Source organism: Adiantum capillus-veneris, chromosome 6 (genome assembly GCF_014529385.1).
Source record: "Adiantum capillus-veneris isolate H3 chromosome 6, ASM1452938v2, whole genome shotgun sequence".
Taxonomy (NCBI): domain Eukaryota; kingdom Viridiplantae; phylum Streptophyta; class Polypodiopsida; order Polypodiales; family Pteridaceae; genus Adiantum; species Adiantum capillus-veneris.
The window spans coordinates 143,382,070-143,391,334 of record NC_140936.1 but is presented as its reverse complement, the minus strand read 5'-3'; positions in this window follow the sequence as shown (position 1 = coordinate 143,391,334).

The window sequence follows — 9,265 nt, the reverse complement described above, 5'->3', positions numbered from 1 at the left end:
TATTAGAAATTCCATAGGCAGTATAGCATTTAAGGCCAAACACCATGTTGTACAGTGTTGTGCCTATCAAGGTTTTGTAAGCTATTCTATGCGCCCATAAATTTGAATGTAGTTTCTGACCCCAATATTTCTATAGTATATATTTCTACCATATCGTTCTTCTCTTTGCAGAGAGTGCACACATAGATCATCCATATATATTTTCAAGAAATTCCTCAAATGTTCCCTGAAGGCATGTGCCAACAATCTTTGAAAGGTGGCAAGTGCATTTGTTAACCCAAATGGCATGACACGATATGCAAATATGCCCCATTCTGTGGCAAATGCCATTTTATATTTGTCCTCGAGTGCATTTGCCAGAGGACAAATATGCCAGTTGATTGTAACCAGAGGACCCATCCAAGAAGGAATATGCACGCTTTCTTGCCACTCATTCAAGTACATGGTTTGTAATTGGCAAGGGATAGTTATCCCTTATTGTGGCCCCATTGACTTTTTTGAGGTTGACGCATACTCAGAGTTTACCATTCTTTTTAGGTACAACAACGATTGAGGATACCGAGTTAGTGTGTTCTATCTCATAGATAAACTCCACTTCCCTAAGTTTATCAATCTCTTCCTTGATATGCTTTGCAAAGGTATCATTGTACCTATAAGGCCGTTGTCTACTTGGCTTCACATCAGGTTTTAATGGGATAGTATGTTGACATATTGTCAGATCCACTCCCTTTAAGTCCTTGTAAGACCATGCAAACAAATCTTATATTCTTGAAGAACGTTGAGAAGTTCATCCTCCTCGTCTCGACTTAGGTCCGTTGCTATGTATACAGGTTGAGGTGTTTCTCCAGGTTGTGCTAAGTCTACTTTCTTTGCATCTTCTGGCCCATCATAAGACTCTTTCTCTCATCGCTCTCTTATGGGCTGTGTCAACACTATTTTTCAAGCTTGAATTGTGAACTTTCTGTAATGGGATGGTACGGTCCTATTGTTCCCGCTATTGTCTTTCTCATCCTCTCTATTGTCTGTGTCGGTTGTCCAGACTTCTTATAGAGTTCTCTTGAGCTCTTGGTACCTTTTCTTACATTCAAGTTTGTGAATTTCAGTTCTTCCATTTGCGATTTTGCTTCCCAGTTTTTTTAATTTTTTTTGCTTTCAGCCTTTCCTTTCTTTCTTTCACATCCCTAGGCCTGTCTTTTGTCCTTGGGTCTCGATATTGAAAGAACTGAGTTGATATTTCATTTTTAATGCAGTCATTTGCCTTTACCAAAGATAAGAATTCTATATGTTTTTGATGATTGGCATTGGGTTCTTTCTGGCCTTGTGAGTTTCTCTTCGTTTTTTGTAATGTGCTTGACGTCTCGGTTTTCTATTTGGAAAATCATAAACCTTACATCAGGTAGGCTTTCCTCTAGCTCACTAGGGTTGTCTGAACATTCGTTATTTGCATCGTCATCCCGTTCGAGATGGTCTGTAGAATCATGGAACAATTCTCCATTTAGTTCATGCCTATTTTCTATTTTTCTTTATTGATCCGAGATTTTGTAATCATCCTCTTTTATTAGCGCAACCATGTAATACGGAACCACATCATACCAATCCTGGTCACAAAACTTCGTCCTCGGTCCTTCCATTATAGCCCACACATCTAGGGTTGCCAGAATATATGTCCATTCTAATGGTTCTAAGGACTCCTCTGGAAAAGGTTCTAGAATGTATTTCGTATCTTTGACTACTCTGTCTAGAATACATTCTTCTCGTTTTAGGCTTCCACAATTGGATGCTCCACACATCCATAACTCCTTTGGCTTTCCTAACCATTCGGGAAGTTCTGACCCTACTATAGTGGCAGAGTCAAATTCTTCTACCGGGGTTCTGTCAACATCTTTGTAGCTATGGTTTTTAAGGTCTATTCGTGTCGTAGTTTCCATGTGTCTGAGGTATATGTTGTAGCCCCAATCTTGAACCATCTTTAATTGTCTCATACAGGGTCGTCCAAGTATTATGTCGTAGTTATTTTTCTTGCCAAAATCCACTATAGCAAAGGTATGCTCGTACTCGATTCCACAAGACTTAACAACTATTTTCTCCAAAAGTTCGATGGGTCGCTCCATATAACCGTCAGCTAGTTGCAATTTCATTCTGGTGGTTTTCAAAGCCGGTTGTCCCATTTCTTCCATACATCCTTTGCCGCGATGGCTACACCTGCTCCACTGTCAAGAATAGCCATGGTGGTAACACCCTCTAATTCCATTGGGAGCATGTTATTGCCATCTTCCCCTTCGCAGTATTCTCCTACCTTTTTTAAAGGCACCGGTTGCATGTTTATCTAGGGTATTTATAATTCTTTGATTCCTTCCTGCATTCGTGAATTCGGATCCCTTACTCCAAATTTTTTGAGACATTTTCCTACAGTATTCCACATATTAGGTCTCAATCTGAGAAGCTCTGTGAGAGTAATAGTACAAGTTACTGGAGTTGATAAGAGTGTTATTAATCCTTGGGAGTCCATGCCGTCCTTGTAGCAAGTTGTTGGGATGGTTTAACGTTGACATCAGACTTTACTTCATACTCTCTCATAAAAGATAGTTACGTCTTGAAAGATCCAGGTTGGTTGTCCCAAGATTTCAAGCTGCCAAAATCCTTAAAGCGATGCCTAAACAGTGGATGTGTCGGCGGGATGGTTGCCTTGTAGTACCTCGACGTGTCGCTGTCACAGAAGAAGATTCCCCTGCAAGACTTGGAACTATCAGTGGCTCCTGCATGTGGAGCACAATCGGAGTTGACTGGGGTAAAGCAAGGTACCTTATGTCATTGAGAGTCACATTGGTCGGCTCCTTCATGCTCCGCCAAATGGCCATAGCGCCCCAAATTTATTCTCGAGCTAGACTTTGGCACTACCCACGTGATGGACGGGTAGTACCGCCCAGTGGGGGCTAGCATGCGCAGTAGAGTGTGAGGAAGGCTCATGACCTCTCGGTCTGCAATGAAGTTCTCCATGTACACGTAAGCTCGGTCAAACATGTTGATGGGTGTGAGCACCATACGATGCTTCAAGTCGCCTTGGCCGTATTGGGCGTGTAATGCTCGGCCCTCTGTTATCTCCTCCACTTTGACCCCCTTTGTGAACCACCAGAAGTGAGGTTTCTATAGGTCTTTCATGAAGTATCCAACCATGCCTGTGAAGGTGTGCATCCTCACTGGCCACATCGACCTGCAGATGACCACACCACCCCTGTGGCTTCATGATATGCCAACCCAGATACGCTTTCAACAAATCTTTGACAGCCTTAATGGAGGTCAATAAGATAATAACAACCATTTGGAAGTGGAGATGATTGAGCATTCCTCCCTTCTCGAGTGCGAAAAAGCCCCTCACACACTCCCTGTCTACAAACTCAACCACGTTTGTGAAAAGGCTGAAGTCAATGTCGCCATGCCAATCCCGACCGTGATGGAGAGTTGCAGCTCTGTCTCTCTACTAATGGAGGGCCCTGCCTCATTGGTGCGAGCCTTGCGACAATGCCTTGCCCTCAACCCTTCCCTGTTGACCTTTGCATCAGTGGTGGCGTCGACGTGCAGCCGCTTGCAAGGCCGATTGTTTCATGTCTCCATGTTGATGTTGTTCAAGCATGCTTTCTAATCCCTTATGAAGGCCAGCTGTCGGCTACGGTGATGAAGACCCTGTAGGAGGTCTAGTTTAGCAGGCGTTTTTAAGATCCCATCCTCCATCGCAAGCTTTCAGGCGGCCTTGAATTTTGCCATCACTCAAGGGAACAGAAGCCCTGGCTTGAACAAGAGCCATATCATCACTCTCTAAAGTAGAGAGGGTTTTGAGAAGAGGAGGTACCGACTGTGTGCAAGAGCTCGAGTGTAGAGGGAGTTTGGAGGAGAATGAGTGTAGAGGGAGTATGCAGTGTGTACAAGAGGCGGTAGCAACATATATAGCTTCTGAGCACTACCCTACAGCAGCCAGCAAGTGGGTGCAACTTCTCAGTCTTTTGCTCCTTCTTACCGATGCTCGGGATCCCACTTCTTGCCATCACATTCTTTAAGAGATTTAGCACCATGTGAGGGACGAGATGGGCTGCCACTTAGCAACTTGAATCTCCTCCCCCATAATAGGATACATAGATATTAAGCGATCAGCTAGGGCAACTCTTCAATACTAATAGCCTCCCAAAATCCCTTGACTATGAGTAAACAATGGAATTCTAGAAAGAGTTGAGAACCCGATGAGCATTGAGCAGAGTGACTCTCTCAAATGGAAAAAGTGAGCAAAGAATATGCCAAGATTTTGCAGGCATCATAATGGAGATGAGCATCTAAGTAAAGATTCAAATAGCTCTCTCTCTCTCTCTCTCTCTCTCTCTCTCTCTCAACGATCATCTTGGAAGAAATCGTCCATACGTGTGTAGGGCCATGCCAAGAAAGCTCAACATCCAAGCCATCGACTGCAGAAGGTGTCATAACTACCACGTGCAAGGAAGTTGTTCAATGCATATGCACCCAAGACACTCCATCAATATTTGATGTTGCATGGGTTGGACCTAGTCACACTCTCTTCCTTATTGTGACCATGTCTTTGACTTCATGCGAGTTCTAGCATCACAATTTGGACAATTGCACCTAGCTTAATGAACTGCCTCCCCCCTCGTTGGTGTGGCGCATTGAAAGCACTTGATTGTTCAGCACAATGCCTTGGATTTTGGCTATTCATGGGCGCCATGCCGAGAGAGAGAGAGAGAGAGAGAGAGAGAGAGAGAGAGGGGGGGGGGGGGGGGGGGGGGGGGGGGGACCTTATTAACTAAGCCGATGTGAGTTAACAGGAGCTATTAAAGATCGAAGCCTTATGAATGCACATCGAAGATGAATATGAAGAAGCAGTGAAGATTGGAATTACACACTTTTCATATTTTTCCAAAATGGCCATGTATTGTAATTTCTCGATTATTTAGCCATTGTGATAATTGTAACATGTTACGGGCTCAATAAGGGTTCCAAGATGTAAAGTTGTAGGTCACTTAGTGTACGTGGTTTGCAGATACAATAAGTGTGGAGCCTCAAATGTCTTGGGTACCGGACATTACTACATTTTAGACCTTGGCTAAGGTATAAAAGCCAACTTTGTAAATATTTTATTAAATTTTGGACAATGAAATACACAGCGTGAGCTAATGGCACTCACTCCTCTCCTTCTCGCGCTTCCTACTCCCTCCCCGGTTGTCACATTGCAGTTGCGTTTGTTGCATTGGAACCGTAGGTAAGAGCTCTACGCATTGACGTAAACATATCACAGTATTTCATAGCTTTTGGTGTCGCCGAACTGCGGCCTAATTTCAGCATAATTAAGAATTTACACTTTCAAATAAAAAACTAAGCATAGGCGGGGTATTGGAACATCATTGTTTTAGGTCGAAAACGACTAGGTCAAAAATCCGTTGCTCTTAATAATCGCGATTTTGGAACTTGACATAAAGTGGATTTTGAGACCATAAGCATGTGTGCTTAGGTCTTAATTATAAACATGTCCTAAAAGTTTCATTACGTTTGGATGTCATTTGATGTTGTAACATATATGATTTGTTTGCCGATGAGCGATTGGCTTTTGGTGATTTCAGTCACTTGAGTGTAGCTTGAGTTAGATGCGATTTGTTAGTTGTTTTCTGAGAGATTGACAATCTCTTGTAGCCTCTATGCACTAGTCGAATCAGCTTCGTCCCATGAATTGACAATTTAATCGTGGTTCTCATTAATACTGCAATATGATAGGATGGTGAGGTTAGACATGCATCCCACATTTGGCGCCGTTGCCGGGGACGAATAGACTTAAACTAGGGAAAACACGAGCGTCTTGTGTAGTTGTCCATTATGGTTTTGGACTTCGCTTAAGATTATGGTTATGGTTTGGGACTTTGGTTTTATGCTTATAATTATGGTTTTGAAATCCAAGTAAGATTATGGTTATGGTTTTAAAATCCCCTTAAAGTTATGGTTATGGCTTTGGAATCCGCTTAAGGTTATGGTTAGAGTTTTCGAGTTTTTTTATTGTTATGGTTTGTGATATTTATGATGGTTATGATTAGTAAGTCTTGTTATTGTTATGCTTATGGTTTGTAATTTTTATGATGGTTATGGTTTGTGAGTATTGTTATGGTTATATTTTGTGAATCTTGTCATAGTTATAGTTCCAAAATCTTGATAATGTACTCACATATGATCAATTTTCAAGTAAAATGAAGGTGGAGTGTGGTTGTTTTTGCATTCTTTCCTTTGAGGAGAGAGGGCTAGTTTTGGTGTTGAAGTACATGCAGCACCAACTGCCAATCTACTTTGCTCAAAAACAATTTGTAGGTTTTTGCATCGGTATATGCGTCCATATCAATTCCGGTATACATATCTACATACGCAGCGGTATAGGCATCAATATCTTCTTGTACGTATATCGATGCCATTTATACCAACGCTTATACTGACGACACGATACCGACGCTTATAGAGACGCATATACCAACATCAATGATTTTTATAAATCGTTTTTTTTTTGTTGGTATAGGCATCGGTATCCGTGCAACATGTTGTAGTGGGACAAATCACCTTTCTTGATCTCCCTAAAAACCCTCTACACATCATTGAACATGGAAAACTCCAAAACATTCCTAGTCTTGTAATGTTGAAAAATCTAGTCACAAAATAGAATGGGTGTCATGCCTTGAATTGAGTTGCACAACAATTTGACCATACCCAATCTCATTTGAGTCGGTATCCCAGATCCTTTAGCCACCTATCATGAAGAAGAAAACAATGATGGACAAACATTCCATCATGTGTTTTATCATCATAAACAAAAAAGTGGTATGTCTTTTTCACATCTTTGATTACATAGACATAGTTAATGTGTACCAATATTGTGACATAATCTTAGTACCAATGCATGTGCTAAATCTCATTTTGCTCCTTGAAATTGTATTTCTCTACAAACTCAATCAATGAAACAACGTTATCATCAAAAAATGTTGTTAAGCAGTCTTTAGAATGTTATCCTTGCTATCTATGGTTAAAGTTTCCAACAACGAAACTCCCAATCTTCGTTTTCATGAAGGATATGAAGTTTGAACACTTTATGTGGAAAAAAATGAGCTCTTTTATTGTTTTCATTGTACCATTATCATTCTCTTTTTGTGTCTTCAAACACCAACACATGCAACAACAATAATGTGTTTCTCTTTTGATCTACACATAGAAGGAGATTTTTGGTTGCACACTCATAGCACGTTCCAAAATTAATTTTTTATTGTTGAAATGAGGAATCCTCTCCTTAATCACACGACTGTAAAGTAATAAACTTGTTGCACACCTAGAAGTGTTAAAGCTCTTGGCACCAATTTAAAAAGTGTTTAATAAACAGAACGTGCTAATACAAAGTAAATCTAAATTAATAGCAAACATAAAAGTGTTTTTCACAACAAAAAGTGTCGTTTTCAATGCAAAGAAATTTCCAATATAAAATGTGCTTTGCCTTTTTTGAAAAATAGCTTCTATGATGAACAAAAAGTTCTAATATAAAGTAAATCTTAAGTAATAGTAATTCTCAAATTGCTTCTAGAATCACAAATAAAGACAAAAAGTGGGGAGATCATTAAATGAGTGAATGGGATGTGTGATAACTACTAATCTCTTTTTAAAAACATCCTTTTTAAAAACATCCTTTTTGATACACATATCTTTGTACTCCAAAACTGAAAGATTAATCCTTTGATCTCAAATGTAAATTAGGTATGTCTCCAATGACAAAACTCCATCATCTTCCATCTACAATTGGAATTTGGTTGCACTCAAATTTCTTATGTATACTACCAAAACTTTTGCTACATTTGCCATGCTTAGAGGTCTAATCTGTTGCACTATCATCTACAAGTCCTTCTCCATTAAGCATGCTCAAGAGAATCAATTAAGAAGATTTCCTTGTTTGATTTTGTCTCTTTCACCTATGACACTATTGTAATGGAATTGGCCTATTAACTTGAGAGTAGCGGAAATTAGAGAGAGTTTACTTTGTGGGCAAAGCGGGTGAACATAATTGATGGTAGCAACATAAACATAGCATTTGATTAACTTGGCATGAAAAATACTTTTGCAAGAGAGAGTTTAGAGAACATGACAACAGTTGAGGACCAGATTTATGTGGAGCCGGTCCCCCCTCCAATAGGCATTTATATTATAGTTTCTCCCATCAACAGAGACTTGTTACAATACAATCTTTGTGTTCCTTGTGACGTAGGTGATGCAATGAAGATGGAAATCTTCATGCATCACAAGCATAGCATAAACTTTGTGGAAAGCATTAACTATCCCAAGCCTCAGTCCCAAGACCTCAAACACCTTCGAAGGTGGCGAGAGCTAGCAGGGAATGAGGGTAGGGAAGAGGAAGAAGAAACATTTCATACTAGAAAGAACTAGTTCCTCACTTATCATCACTCTTCTTGCTAGCATACATAATAGCATAGTAATGAAGATGGAGAAGATGGCAAGCTTAAGCATTGACGCATGGCGCTTGGTTGGATTTGCATTCCATAGCCAAGAGTGTTGGTGTAGGCTCTCAACCTCTGTACTTGCTTGGAGAAGGAGAGGGAGCTCTTACACTTTGCACTTCACACAATGAGGGTGTGTGTTTTTGTGTGTGAGAGTATACCCCCCAAGCATGCCCCTAGCTTCCTTGGCCAAACCTCCCCCCCCCCTTTGTAGCTCATGCTTGAAGCTCATTGAACCCCTCTATGCCTAGCCAATCACAAGCAGGAGGCATTACAAGCAACAAGGGTAGTCTTGGGACAAGTGTTCGCCTTTCCCCTTTGAGAGAGAGGACTTGATAAATGCTAAAACAATTAATTAAATTAACTAGTTTATCATTGGACCCCTTGGGAGGCCAACCAATAGGCTTTAGGCACACATGAGGGCAACATGAGGAGGAACTTGACAAGTGTCCCTTTTGCTTTCTTTGTACTAAGCATGCCTTGTGTGAGTGTGTGAGTGTGTGTGAGTGTGTGTGGGTGTGTTCTCTCTCATCCCCCCTCTTGTAGGGCTCGCCCCCCTCCTTGTAGGGATTGATGTTGAATTTTTGGCACACCCTATCTCAAGCACCTTAGTCAGCAAGCATGACAAAGCACCTCAAGCTTGGGTGGTGTTCCCACAAGCACCTCAAGCACCTTAGTTATCAAGCACGAAAAGCACCTCAAGCACCTTAGTCATCAAACACGACAAGCACCTCAAG